The sequence below is a fragment of the Aquarana catesbeiana genome, linkage group LG02, assembly GCF_042186555.1.
Source record: "Aquarana catesbeiana isolate 2022-GZ linkage group LG02, ASM4218655v1, whole genome shotgun sequence".
NCBI classification, from domain to species: domain Eukaryota; kingdom Metazoa; phylum Chordata; class Amphibia; order Anura; family Ranidae; genus Aquarana; species Aquarana catesbeiana.
The window spans coordinates 459990790-460006204 of record NC_133325.1 but is presented as its reverse complement, the minus strand read 5'-3'; the positions used below and the strand labels follow the sequence as shown (position 1 = coordinate 460006204).

Below are 15415 nucleotides of genomic sequence, written 5' to 3'. Positions count from 1 at the left end.
TTGCACCTTTTTATACACAACTTGTAGTACAAGAGCAGAATCGCATGTTTTTGGACCCATAGACTTTAGGTTTTTAGTAAATAACTAGATACAGTTATAAAGTTAAAAATTGCACAAAGGCATTGCTGCAGACACGTAGATACAATATGAATTGTGAACTGAACTCGTCAGAGGAGCACTGTTATGCCGCGTACACACGACCGGTTTTGCCATTGGAATAAACTCCGAAGGTTTCACCGACGGAATTCCATTCAAGCGGTCTTGCCTACACACGGTCAAACCAAAGTCCGACCAAAGTCCGACCGTCAAGAACGTGGTGACGTACAACACTTACGACCGGACTAGAAAAAGGAAGTTCAATAGCCAGTAGCCAATAGCTTCCGTCTCGTACTTGCTTCAGAGCATGCGTTGTTTTTGGTCCATCGGAACAGCATACAGACGAGCGGTTTTCCCGATAGGAATTGGTTCCGTCAGAAATATTTAGAACATGTTCCATTTCTAGGTCCGTCCGAATTTTCGAAAAAGAAGGTCCGATGAGGCATACACACGATCGGAATAAACGATGAAAAGCTTCTGTTGGACTTTTTCTGTCGGACATTCCACTCGTGTGTACGCGGCTTTAAGCATATAAAAACACAGGGAAACACTGGTATATGTGCAGACATTTATTTTATTGCATTCTGGTGTGACCCCATGTCGCTTTCTTGGTGCTCCAAAGCATCTCCAAAGTCTCCATTGAAGTCTATGACAAACTCTTACAGCACCTGAAGCTTTTGATGGGGTTTTATTCAGGTTTAGCGTTGCTTTGTTTTGGAGGTTTTGCAAATGCAAATGCACTGGGAATCCAACAAGCAAACCGGAAAGATGTCATCAGCAGTCACTTCCGGTTCATGTGTTCTGGAAGTGTCTGGTACAGACGTCACATCTGGTGTGCAGCGTGGAGCAGCAGAAAGGTAAGTGGGGTTTGGACTGAAGTGGAGCAACTAGCTGATGGCACACATGATGTGCAACATGGAAACACTATAGCAGAAGGTGAGCAGGGGCAAGAGAGAGAGGAGTAAGTAACAGAGGATCGTCACAGCCGGGGAACCGGAGCAAGAGAAACTAGCAGATGAAACACGTGGTGAGCAGCGTGGGAGCAATATAGTGGGAGGTGAGCGGAGAGAGAGGAGGAACAGCAAACCAGAAGATTAGCAGTGCTGGGGGGTACTACTTAGTGAGGCATCAGCAAAGTTGGGGGTACTACTGAGTGGGGCATCGAGAGAGCTGGGGGTACTACTGAGCAGGGAGATCTGCTGAACGAGGGTACGAATAAGCTGGGGGATCTGCTGAACGAGGGTACCAATGAGCTGAGGATCTGCTGAGTGGGGATACTACTAAGTCGGGGTTCTGCTGGGCCCCTTTAAAACAAATAAAAAGTCAACACACCAGGCATTTGCCAAGCTTTATTAAAGCTTCAATAAAGCATCACCAAAGCATCAATCACACATCAAAGAAGCATGTTGAAGCAGTAGGCACTTTAATTGTGTCAAAGTTAAAGTCAAAACAAGTGTAAATGAGCCCTAAAAGTGATGTGCGACAATTTCTATTATGGTCTGCCACTGGTTGCCAAAATAAATGAGTACTTATGCCAGGGTTTCAGGTTAAAAACTGTTCTTAAAGTGGATGTAAACCCGATTCATGAAATTTGAGCTGGGCACATATATCTGCAGTGTTTTCTTATCTCTCACAACTAAGTCTGGTGGCTTTCTCCTGCTCCCTTCTTCTGTTATCAGCATGATAACTTCTGACAAGTTCTCTGTCACAGGAGATAAAACCGGGCTGAATTTTGTGTCAGGGTGGGTGCTATAAATAGATTAGAAGAGAGCTGGTCTATTCATAGCACAGCTCTGCAAGTCTCTGTGGAGAGGGGGTGTGTGCCTTTCCGTCAATCAGCTGTCTCGCAGTGTACGGCAAGAATCCATACCCACAGGTGAATCAGGAAGAGAAAATTCTAACAGGACGTACAATTTCTAAACAGTATATAAAGATGAAGACAGCAGGTATACACGAAAAACTTATATAGGGAGATTTGTTTCATCCCTGTGTATCATCTGAGATTGTTCACTTCGCTGGGTATATGTGAGGGTTTACATCCACTTTAATGTACACCAGTAGGGTGAATACTTTTGTTAGGAAGGATGGGCAACAAGGAGGGAGAGGAACATGTGTATGGACAGAGTATACCACTAAAAAATAATGAACTGTGATATTGCACTTTTATTTATTTAGCACATAAAACTCTAAATAAGGCTATGTTCACACTTGTTTAGTCTCTGAAAAGTGATCAATGGTGGACAGCTTTTCAGAGTGCAACTAAGTAGCAGCTCTCAGGCATTCAGGAGGCGATGCTGACACCTCCTAAACATGTAAAAGGGGCCCTATTGTGCATATACAAATTGTACAATTTTTTTTTGTGTGATCATTTTTGGTAATCCCCCTGCTTGTCCTGCACTGGTAGCCCTCACTGCAGTGTCTTAGTTAACATATCAAAGATATGTTAAGATTTTTTCTTTATCTATTGACTGAGATGACATAAGGAAACTATAGTAGGTTCTACTTTATTGAAATCATTGGAAAATCAAAACATATATTTGCAGACTCTACGGATCTAAAGATCCTGTATTTCTATGTGATTATGTGTTTCTGTCATTACAGAAAGATCAGAGACAATTGAGTACTGTCCATGATACTTTTTTTTTTTTTTATTGGCACTAACATCCATTTTTTTTAGGACAAGCTTTCCCTTCATCAAAGATCTCAGCACACCCTAAAAGCTTGTCCTGAAAAATTGGATGTTAGTGCCAATAAAAAAAAAAAGCATCATGGACAGTACTCAATTGTTTCTGTCACAAGTGCACCAATACGGCTACAATCACCCCCAGAAAGATCCAAAATCAAGATGAAGAGTTGAAAAGGAAATCTCAACTACACAAAAAAGAAAAAAAAAAAAAAAAACTCAGTCTGAGATAGACATAACAGTGACTATTGAATTTTCCTGCGGCACGAACAGGAAGGTTTCCTGTAGTAGTGTGTAAAAGGCTGAGTCAGCGAGTTGCTAATAACAGCACTGCGTCATGTAGTGTCATCTGGGTCCCGCTTTAGTCACACTTCTCGAGGAGGAGACAGACACTGCTTGGGACATGTCCAAGCATATTCCTTTACAGTCACGCCATAACCCGTGTAACTCATCAATTTACCATAGTACTTTATCCGAAGAATGCACAGAAATATGTACACATAAGAAGACAATGTGATAAACTATCTGGCTTATGTAAAAACACAGAAAGCAGTGGAGAAAATAGAGTAATTACCACAGCCAACCAAAAGCAATTCCCATAGCAAATAGAACTAAGTAATCACCATCACATGTTGATCTAAGTGATTACTCTTTATATAGCATTCTCTTTCTGCGTGAGCCATCAATTAATGCAGTAAGCAAAACTTAACTATATAATTGAACTTTTCTCCTCTACAACTCCTGCCTCCCACTTTTGCTACACTAAGTGAGAGAACGTCACCAGCACACCATGGATCTCCAGAATGGGTTCAAAAACTTTATTTAGCGATCACATCGTTACAGCAGAAGCAACACAACTTTATCAGCCATACGTCACATGCCTGATGGAGGGGTCCTGTGAGGCTCTGGAACGTTGCTTCTGCTGTAACAATGTAAACACTGAATACAATTTTTGACCCATTCTGGAGATCCATGGGGTGCTGGTAACGTTATCTCGCTCCGATGGTCGCTGCAGCAACCACTTACATACACCGCCATCTCTACAGGAACTTGTGCATTGGAATAGCACGTTGGAATCTTCTTCTACACTAACCGCATCCCTCCGTCCTCCATTTTGTTTCCCGTTCATTTCCTTTTTTTTTTTAACATTTCAGCCCACCCTCTCCACCATTATGGCCTTGGCTGCGCTGCTGGTGCCCCCTGGGATATGGACGTCACATATCCCAGAAGGCATTGGCTCCCATTCTTGAGTGGAACAAGGGGGTGGGCTTGGCAGACCATCATCAGGAGGGGGCTGCCTAAAGCTGAAAGAGACAGCCTCCTCCTGATAACGTCATGGCGGAGGATGGTGATGTGGCACCTGAGTGGTGGCAGCGGGGAAGAAGATTGCAGCAGGACAACACAGGATCCATTGGATGGGTAAGTATCTGAATTGAGAACAACCCAGCATCAGGTAAGCAGGGGTTTAAAAAATAAATAAATGGGGTAGTGACTTTAAGTAATACCCTTTATTGGCCAACTTAAACTTCACTCCCCCTTTACGTTTCTTCCCCACCTTTCCTGTACCGCTGGATGCCCTCAAAAAACATACTTTCATACCCAGCAAATCCAACATTGTCTGTTGAAACCTACTGCTCTGCCACTGCACACTGGGCCCCGTGATGCCTTCTTCAATAATGGCGGTTTCAGAGGGCTGGAATGTCTCATTCCAGGTTCTTGCATTCAGCCCCCTGATGATGTGGCCCTATACATGTACAATGTGCTTGGCATTGCTCTGAATCCTCTTGGGATGTGTGATGTAAGTATCCCAGTAGGCTTTGGGTTGGGGAGGTGGGAATATGCCTAGGTGAGAAAAGCTGGAAAAAAGAATAGAAAAAGACCTATTCTTCAGACAATAGCTAACTCATAGGATGTTAGCCACTCTTCCAGCTTTCCGCTGCCTTTATGAAGACAAAAGTGGGATCCTCTACCCACTCAATCAACCTTGTCACGCTACTACTGTATGTGTTCCTTGTGGAAAAAAGACTGACATCAACTTCTGTTGCGTGTTAGTAGGATAATCTCATAAAGACATTGACCATATTAAGCCATCCAATACACAGATATTTTCACTGTTAGGACAACTAACAAGTCAAGTAGGACTATATTTCTATACAATGAATATTTTGTTCTATTATGCGCAACCCTTCCTCGTCAGGGAGGAGACAGTCTAGTTAATCTAGTCTTACACTACTCACTTGATACAATCTGCAAAGCTTTAAATGACATGTTTATGATAGTGTGCATGATAATTTGGTGTGTCACCTCTAATTAGGACTTATACGCAAGTTATCCTTAGGTTTCTATAAGCCACAGGAGTCTTGCAGCTTGCCACAGCCACTCCTTATGTTCCACTTAATACTTTGTGTAGCCACGCAGAGCTTCCCACACCTAAAAAATTATGGGTTATTATTACCAAACTTCTAAAGCTGAACGTTTAAATTAAAGATCTATGCTTTGAAACCTTTGAGAGACCTGAAAAGGTTCGGCTTTCTATATATGAAGGAAACACCACAAATCGGAAAGATTTGCTAACTTGCAGGAAGAACTTTGAAGTTTAGAAAAATGTGGATGTATAAAAAGGGAAGCTATACAGAAAACGTACAACAAGACTAACATTACAGGGACTGTATAGTACTTTTTTTTTATTATTAAGAAGGTATAGTACTTTTTTTTAACGTTGCCTTTCCTTACTCATATTGTTAAATATGAAATACTGCATATGACTTATGACTATTAGAAATTCAGCCAGTAGCAGGATCTTTTTCACATGCTTTCCACTATATCCTTTGCTCCTTTCTAGTAAATAGCCCACTGTTTACCGAGCTAAATAGCTCAAGCTTGGACTAATGTAAGTATTTATACTCCATACCTGTGGAACTGGCCTTGGAAGCAGAGACTCACTGTATTAATAAAAAATTATTGTTGCGCTCTAATTTGAACTTTTGTTAATATTTCACTTCAAGGTGTCTGAACACTCACGATTGATGGCAGTTTAATTTTTAGTTTCTATCACATTATTTATTTTCATTTCAGCGCTTGAGTTTTTCATTACACATTTAGAGACTCACTGTAGTAGTCGGTGCTACTAAAGTGATCGTTGTGGTTTTCCGGGTCCTGTGTATTTGTACGAATGATTCCAAGGCATCCGTTAACTGGTAAAGGCGCTACTACAGTGATCAAGGCAGTCCCCTGGGTCCTTTGCTGAGCATCTGCCTTTCTGCATAGTGAATGCAACGAGTCACTTTTTGCCACATTTGCAATTCACAGAACATCTTTTTTTTGGGGGGGGCAAGGTATTCTTTGATTGACCAAGGTGCAGAGGAGGGTTGGGGTTGGTGATGTCACGATCTCCACCTTGACCAATCAGCAGATGTCTTGTATTTATTGAAAAAAAATACACAAGACCTGAAAAACTGCATCAATCACTGTAGTAGCACCGACTTCTACAGTGATTCTCTGCTTCCAAAGCAGTCCAACAGGTATGGAGTATGAATACTTACATTGGTTCAAGCTTGAGCTATTCAGCTCTGTAAACAGTGGGCTATTTACAAGAAAGGAGCAAAGGATATAGAGGAAAGCATGTGAAAAGGAGCCTGCTACTGGCTTAATTTCTACATAATAGTCATATGCAATACCAACAGGTATGGAATATGTATATGTAGACAAACAAAACAAATACTGCTTGAATGCTCCTATCACTGATATCAGTTAATATGATATGTAATGAACTAGTGCAGATCGTATAAAACAGTCTGTCAGGCTACAATATGCTACAGAAAAATGGCAACCATGCACACAGGAGGCCGACTCACTGTGACCAAAACTAACTAGGTAATGTAGGATGGTTTCAGCTCTGCTCTTCACCTGCAGGAGAGGTCCCTCGATGCGTTTCAGCATTGGTGAGGCCTCAAGGATTAAGCCCACTAGGGGGCAAAACAAATCTGAGGGACCTCTTTTGAGGGTGGAGAGCAGAGCTGAAGCCACCTTACATTACTTGGTTTGGCCTGTGTGTGATCGGTTTCCATTTTTCTGTAGCATGGAATACGTATACGTAGAATAGTGCCCTAAAAACCATGAAGTTCAGCTTTATGGATAATTGGATCTCTGGATTTGTCCTGCCCTGCTGTAGGATCACCGACTTCTAGTGAACTGGATGGCATTCACAGCAATGACACTCCACATGTGATATAAAGCTCCCAAGTGCCAAAGGTAATGTGAAATCAGTTATAAACATGTTTCTGATTTTATTTTAGGAGATGACTAATAATACGCCAACAGTGTCAGCATATATTAACGTGAGCCTAAAGGCATGTTAATATTTCTGCAGCATTAGACTGCTTTCCATTCCTTTTGAACTCACAGATGCAATTGCAGATCATAGAAAAAATGTATAATCATTTTGATCCCTTCAATCTTCAATTCCGCTTTTGAACTGAAGTTTGAGAGTATTTGCAGCGTGCGGGTTTGTCTGTCATTTAAATAGAAATCAAAAGGAACCTTGATGATTTTAGTGATTGCAAGGCCATTAAGGCAGCCTAAAGGTAGTAGGTATATGATTATATCACTATAACCGTATGACAGTCTGTAGGCCATCACAAGGGCACACTTCTCCATGGTGGTGGTTTGCAGCGTTCAGTATCCTCTGTATGGGATTTCTACTTTCTAATACAATTTGTGAAGGTTCACAGGACCTCCGGTCACATGCCCTAAGATGCTTCATGAATTTTAGATCTTCCACAATCTGAGCATTTGTAGATTGCTATTCTTTCAGGCATGAAGCATTTTTTTTTTTATTAGTATTTTTAGACAATGAAAAGTTGTCACTAGATGGGGTTATGCATGCTTTTCGTGCATTTTGAGACACTCCCATTGAAGATTATTAGGAGCAAAATTTGCAACTCTGCCTCAAAAGAAGTTTGCATACATTTTCGAGTGATGAGCTTCAAGAGACCATACGCTTAGGTTGTAAATGGGTCCCATTGAAAATAATAGAGATCTTAGTGAAGAGAAATAAAGCTTTGAAGTGGTTGTAAACCTCAGACACGAAATATGAAAAAAGAATAACCCATCATAGTGTGTACTTGTCTCAATCCAGAGCACTAGCTGTCATTTCTGTCTGCTGCTTTGTTCCTCTGCCATCAGCATGAGTCACTTCTGACAAGTTTTCCTGACACCAAGAGAAATATGGTGACAGGGGAGGGATCTCCAGCAGATTGACAGCCTCAGCTCTGTTCTTGTGTGCAGGGGGGTGTGTCCCTTCCCTCCAATCAGCTCTTAGAACTCTCCTCACTGAGCTCTGCGGAGTATAACCTCAGCTTGCTGCCCCTTTTTTTCTGACAGCTCAGACAAACTTTATAAATTCTGGACTTTGAACAGATGTAGGGAAGAGAAGACTGCAGATAGACAGGTAAAACTTAAGTAGGGGGATTTGTTTCATCTCTGTGTATCATCTGAGACCAATCACTTCAGTGGGTATATGGAAGGGTTTACAAACACTTTAAATCATGCTGCAAATCTGCAACCAACACCATTACCAATTCTTCACATTCACATTGCCACATATACTGTCTAAACATTTGCATACAAGTTGACTTTTAAATGTCAATGTCATAATTAGAGAAGAATAGGCTGCAGTGCAATTTCAGTGTCAGATGTTCGGGGCTGACTGTACTGTACAGAGGGAATGGAAGTTGGAGCACTACATAGGGCAACAGTGGATGCACAATTCAGACACATCATTACAGTTCACTTATTTTACAGTGAAAATGGCTAGATATTTTTTGGGCGGAGTTCAGCTTTAAGAAATTGTCTAACTCACATATTAGCCCCCCCCCTTCACAAGAAAAAAAATATGTTAGAGATATTTTAGATCTTACTAACTACAATTAGAAACTAGAGAACGCGTTTTGTTCAGAGCAGGCACACTGTGCATGCAAGGGAACATTCAAGTCATAATAATGTACACCTAGACATATTGTTATCTAGCAGACCAAATGTTTGAAATGGCTCGTCACGCAACCAATGTGACAAGGTGAGTTAGGTGTGGGATTACCTGAAGTCAACTCCGCTGCTTCATGAATATTTAACCTATACATTACTGCAGCCGTCATATTTTCCTGCCTCTCAAATGTATGTCAACAGTCAACAGTCATGCTGATAGACAACTGGTGGGTAAAAGAGATAGAAAGACAGATAGACAGACAGACAGACAATTATTTTGCCATGCATTTCTATTGATCTATTTCTACTGACGGAACCAGGTCTACAGCTCCATGTATCCTGTAAAATATACGACGATGCTTTCTGAGTAACATGGTACCTTGAATATTCTGTAGCTATTATCACCTGTACACAAATATTTATATTAGCTCTGTTCATTTTGTTTATAGTTTAAACAATTCAGAGATGCCCATATACAACATAAAGATACCAAAAGAGATCAGTTACATTGGGATTGGATAAACGTCTGTAGGACAGCATTGGCTGGGAGGCAAAAAAAGAAGTGGCTGCTGAAAGACCATGGGCACCTAGATCGGGAGGAGGGAAGACATGGAGAAGGACAGTATTGGAGAAGAGAAGGAGAGTACAGTACTAAAGTAGGGTAAGCAGGGAGTATTAGACAAGGACAAGAGGACAGTACTGGATAAGGACAGTACTACAGAAGGACAGGAGGACAGTATAGGGGAAAGACAGGAGGACAGTAATGGACAGAGACAGTACTGGGTGAAGGACAGGACAGTACAGGAGGACAGTACTACAGAAGGACAGTACTAGAGAAGCACAGTACTGGATAAGGATAGTACTGGGGAAGGACAGGAGGACAGTACTGGAGAAAAACAGTACTGGATAAGGACAGTACTAGGGAAGGACAAGAGGACAGTACTGGAGAAGGACAGTAATGGAGAAGGACAGTACAGAAGGAAGACAGTACTGGAGAAGGACAGGAAGACAGTACTGGAGAAGGACAGTACAGAAGAAGGTCAGTACTGGATAAGGACAGTACTGGGGAAGGACGGGAGGACAGTAGTGGAGAAGGACAGGACAGAAGGACAGTATGTGAGAAGGACAGGAGGACAGTACTGAAGGAGGATAGTACTTGAGAAAGACAGGAAGACAGTAATGGAGGACAAAAGAACAGTACTGGAGAAGGACAGTACTTGAGAAGGACAGCACTTAAGAAGGACAGGAGGACAGTACTGGAGAAAGACAGTACAGAAGAAGGACGGGACAGGAGGACAGTAATGGAGAGTACAAGAGGACAGTACTGGAGACAGACAGTACAGAAGAAGGACAGTACTGGAGAAGGATAAGAGGACAATATTGGAGAAGGACAAGAGGACAACTGGAGAAGGACAGTACTTGAGAAGGACAGCACTTAAGAAGGACAGGAGGACAGTACTGGAGAAAGACAGTACAGAAGAAGGACGGGACAGGAGGACAGTAATGGAGAGGACAAGAGGACAATACTGGAGACAGACAGTACAGAAGAAGGACAGTACTGGAGAAGGATAAGAGGACAATATTGGAGAAGGACAAGAGGACAACTGGAGAAGGACAGTAGGACAGTACTGGAGAAGAACAAGAGGACAGTACTGGAGAACAAGAGGACAGTACTGGAGAAGGGTGCGCTTGCAGTAGTGGCTGAGTAGTAAAATAAAGCCCTTGTTAATAGGCAGTACAGTGCTGGCTGATCACCACATTCAGGAAAGTACCACTACCAGGACATTAATCCAGGAAAAGCCAGCAATGGATGGAGAAGGCAGGTTGCAGGTGACAGGAGGAGTACAGAATCTGAGTGATGAGGAGATGCAGCAGTGTAGAAGAGCCAGGATCCCTGTGCTTTACATCACTAGCTGAGAGCACCAGGCAGGACCTGGAGATGACAGTCAGGAGCAGGGTAAAACTGAAAGACAGTACTGAAGATGGGGGGACCTTATGATATTACACAGTACAGCACTGGCCAGGCTCCAGGGATATTTCCAGGTGATGTGACAGAAGAACATGGGCGATATATGACAGGACAATGGGGAGGAGAGGCAGTATTGCTGGGTACTTGATGGATCGCACATGGTGAAGACCAAGACATCTGGATGGAAGGCAGAAGGATAACATGTGATGAAGGTAATGGATAAATGTACAGCACTAATGAGAAGCAAAAGCTCAGCTCTGGATGGAGGGTGGGGGGATTGCAGCCGATCTCCTATGGATGGGGGGTGGAGACGATCTCCTATGATGGGGGGGGGGGGTGAAGAAGATCTCCTATGATGGGGGGGTGAAGAAGATCTCCTATGATGGGAGGGGTGGAGAAGATCTCCTATGATGGGAGGTGAAGAAGATCTACGATGGGGGGATTGCAGCCGATCTCCTATGATGGGGTTTGGAGAAGATCTCCTATGATGGGGTTTGGAGAAGATCTCCTATGATGGGGGGTGAAGAAGATCTCCTATGATGCGGGGATTGCAGCCGATCTCCTATGATGGGGTTTGGAGAAGATCTCCTATGGTGGGTGGATTGCAGCCGATCTCCTATGATGGGGGGGATTGCAGCCGATCTTCTATGATGGGGGGGATTGCAGCCGATCTCCTATGATGGAGGGATTGCAGCCGATCTACTATGATGGCGGGATTGCAGCCGATCTCCTATGATGGGGGGATTGCAGCCGATCTACTATGATGGGGGGATTGCAGCCGATCTCCTATGGATGGGGGGTGTAGAGGATCTCCTATGATGGGATACTGTACAGGTGTGAAGACATATAATAGGAGGAACCCCGGCTCCTACAGACATCTCCATCCTCCCTGTACTCTGCACTTCTCTCGGCCACGATACAGACACTGTACAACCTGCATACACAATCCACACGCATAGGACCAGCTCATCCTCTATACATCCATATAGCAGACACCAATGTCAGGATAAAGCAATCTATTTCCCGTGTATGGCTCGTACCTGTCAGTCGTCCTTGCTCTGTGCCGTGCCGATGTCACTCACTCAGGAGTCTCGCTCAGTCCCAGCTTACTACTCCGTCCCGACTATTTAAATCAGTGTGACGTCATTAAACTGGAGATCCCGAAGGGGGCGTGCCCTGTTGGGGCGTGCACGACGTGGCATAATGCCTCCAGCCGGAGGCCCCGCCCTGTCTGCGGACACACGGGGTGCTGGGACTGTTTACACACACACGCCGTACTCTGTGCTAGAGACAGTGGAGGGGGCCTGTGTGGGAGGAGCTAGGGGAGGGGGCTGTCAGTCACCGATCAGGACACACACCATGTACGATGCAGGCTATAATGCTGAGCAATGATCACACATCAGTAACACACACTATATTACCAAAAGTATTGGGACACCTGCCTTTACACACACATGAACTTTAATGGCATTCCAGTCTTAGTCTGTAGGGTACAATATTAAGTTGGCCCACCCTTTGCCGCTATAACAGCTTCAACTCTTCTGGGAAAGCTGTCCACACAGTTTAGTAGTGTGTCTATGGGAATGTTTGATCATTCTTCCAGAAGAGCATTTGTGAGGTCAGGCACTAATGTGGATGAGAAGGCCCGGCTCGCAGTCTCCGCTCAAATTCATCCCAAAGGTGTTCTATCAGGTTGAGGTCAGGACTCTGTGCAAGCCAGTCAAGTTCCTCCACCCCAAAGTCTTTATGGACCTTGCTTTGTGGTGCGCAATCATTTTGGAACAGGAAGGGACCATCTCCAAACTGTTCCCACAAAGTTGGGAGCATGAAATTGTCCAAAATGTCTTGGTATACTGACGTCTTAAGAGTTCCCTTGAACTAACTGCTGGAACAAAGGGGTCAAGCCCAACCCCTGAAAAAGAACCGCACACCATAATCCCCCCTCCACCAAATGATTTGGGCCAGTGTACAAAGCAAAGTCCATAAAGACGTGGATGAGCGAGTTTGGGGTGGAGGAACTTGACTGGCCTGCACAGAGTCCTGACCTCAACCAAATAGAACACCTTTGGGATGAATTAGAGTGGACACTGTGAGCCAGACCTTCTCGTCCAACATCAGTGCCTGACCTCACAAATGCACTTCTGGAAGAATGGTCAAACATTCCCATAGACACACTACTAAACCTTGTGGACAGACTTCCCAGAAGAGTTGAAGTTGTTATAGCTGCAAAGGGTGGGCCAACTCAATATTGAACCCTATGGATTAAAGCCCTGTACACACGATCGGACATTCTGACAACGAAATCCTGGGTTTGTTTCCGACGGAGGTTGGCTCAAACTTGTCCTGCATACACACGGTCACACAAAGTTGTCAGAAATTCTGAATGTCAAGAACGCGGTGACGTACAACACGTACGACTAGCCGAGAAAAATGAAGCTCAATAGCCAGTGCGGCTCTTCTGCTTGATTCCAAGCGTGCATGGAACTTTGTGCGTCGGAATTGTGTACACACGATCGGAATTTCTTGTCGGAAAATTTGAGATCCAGATCTCAAATTTTATGTGACGGAAATTCCTATGGAAAATGTCTGATGGAGCCTACACAGGGTCGGAATTTCCAACAACAAGGTCCTATCGAACATTTCCCGTAGGAAAATCCGACTGTGTGTAGGCGGCATAAGACTGGGATGACATTAAAGTTTATGTTTGTGTAGGCAGATGTCCCAATACTTTTGGTAATATAGTGTATGTAACTTCAATAGTTTTTTTCAGTTTTTTTAAGGATCTGCTTTGAGCTTGTGTCCGTCACATCAGTATGAGATGTATCTAAGGTCAGAATTCATTGACAGGTATATGTGATCTGCAGTTGACCTCCCCTTGACTTGCTTCCTATTGACTTGACACATTACTTTAACCCTTTCACTGCCAGAGCCTACTTTGGGGTTTGTTTTTTGTATACATCATAAATCAATGTGTTTTCCTTTGTTTAAGAGCCCTTGCACACTGGGGCGGTTTGCAGGCGCTATTGCGCTAATAATAGCGCCTGCAAACCGCCCCGAAAGTGCCGCTGCATGTATTCCTGTGTGAAAGCCCCGAGGGCTTGCACACTGGAGCGATGCGCTGGCAGGACGGTAATAAAAGTCCTGCCAGCAGCATCTTCGGAGCGGTGAAGGAGCGGTGTGTATACCGCTCCTTTACCGCTCCTGCCTATTGAAATCAATGAGACGGCGCGGCTATACCGCCGGCAATGCGCCTCTGCAGAGGCGCTTTGCGGTGGTTTTTAACCCTTTCTCGGCCGCTAGCGGGGGGTAAAACCGCCCCGCTAGCGGCCGCATACCGACGGTAAAACGCCGCTATTAATAGCGGCGTTTTACCGCCGACGCCGCCCCCGCCCCAGTGTGCAAGGGCTCTTATCCTTCCTGTGTATTTCTTGTTTTCTTTGTAAAGCACTTTGAGAAGCTACCTTTAGTCCCCTATCACACTGACATACCGATCAGGTCCACCTGTCAGTTTTTCTGGTGGACCCGATCAGACCATCCATAGCTCTCTATGGAGCAATGGATGTCAGCGCCAACATCCGATCCGGTCCACTAAAAACAGATGGATAGGGATCCGTTCCCCATCCATCCAGCGGATCGGATAACAGTCGGATGGAAAGAGACAAGCAGTCCATTTCCATGCGGCCGCCCTATAGAGAGAAATGGGCTTTATCTGTGTCTGCACTGCATAGTGGACCTGTCATCCGCCTACTCAGTGGGGATCAGCAGAGAGATCCATCACTGAGCAGGCAGATCCACTTGGTGGAGTTTGCCCCTTCTGCAAGGGGCCTTAAAGGTGCTATAGAAAATGAAGATTATTATTATTTAGACCTGAAGGTTAGTTAAACCCCCCAAAACATTATTTTCTGAAAGTAGAGACTTTGGAGAATAAAATGGTGGGAGGTACCAGTTTTTATGTCACATGATATTAACACAACAGTCTATCAAGCATAATATTTTGGTTAAAAAAAAAATACACTAAAGTTAATTTTAGGGAACCCAAAATGCAAGATATTACCCTTTTTTTTTTGGTCAAGCTTTAAAATTGTGCACACTTGTGACACGGCATTAAACTTCAGTACCTGAATTTTTTTATAGGTGATGCTTTTAAAGGTGTGGTCGGTCAAACGGCCGGAGGATGCAAACCTGGAAGGAAGACCGGGCGAAGATGGAAGCACCTGTCAGTGGTGACAGCGTGCCACTGGAGGGATTCCTTCTAAGGTAAGTATTTCATAATGAGCTAGTATGCAATGCATACTAGCACATTATGCACATTATGCCTTTACCATGCAGGGTCTTACAAAAAAAAAATTGGGTGCAGTTTACTACCACTTTAAAGAGGAACTGCAATCTGCTCACATAATTTGTATTAAAAACATCTTTGCCATTCTGAAGCTTCCCTCCAACCATTTTGCATATTATTTTATATATTCTGTGATTCTGTACTTGCCAAATATGCTGCAGAAATCTCCCTCCACTGAGACTGGCTACAGCGATTTTAATTGTGGGCAGCTGAAGCTGCTGCCTGTTCACTTCCTGGATTTACACAAACACACAGAGGCACACTTCCAGCTCTGCAGCTCTCATTGGTCCTCTTATGACTCATCCCCCCCCCTCCCTTCTTGGCAAACTCTCACAAGAGTGAGAGA

General features: G+C 43.9%; 1 protein-coding gene across 1 annotated transcript in view; it reads right to left on the bottom strand.

The window, feature by feature from the left end:
- Positions 1-11911, bottom strand: part of CDKN1A (cyclin dependent kinase inhibitor 1A) — a 32119-nt gene extending 20208 nt beyond the window's left edge. Inside the window, exon 1 of the mRNA XM_073615657.1 lies at positions 11771-11911. The gene's annotated coding sequence lies outside the window, so the exon portion shown is untranslated. The remainder of the gene's footprint in view (positions 1-11770) is intronic.
- Positions 11912-15415: the final 3504 nt, after the last annotated feature.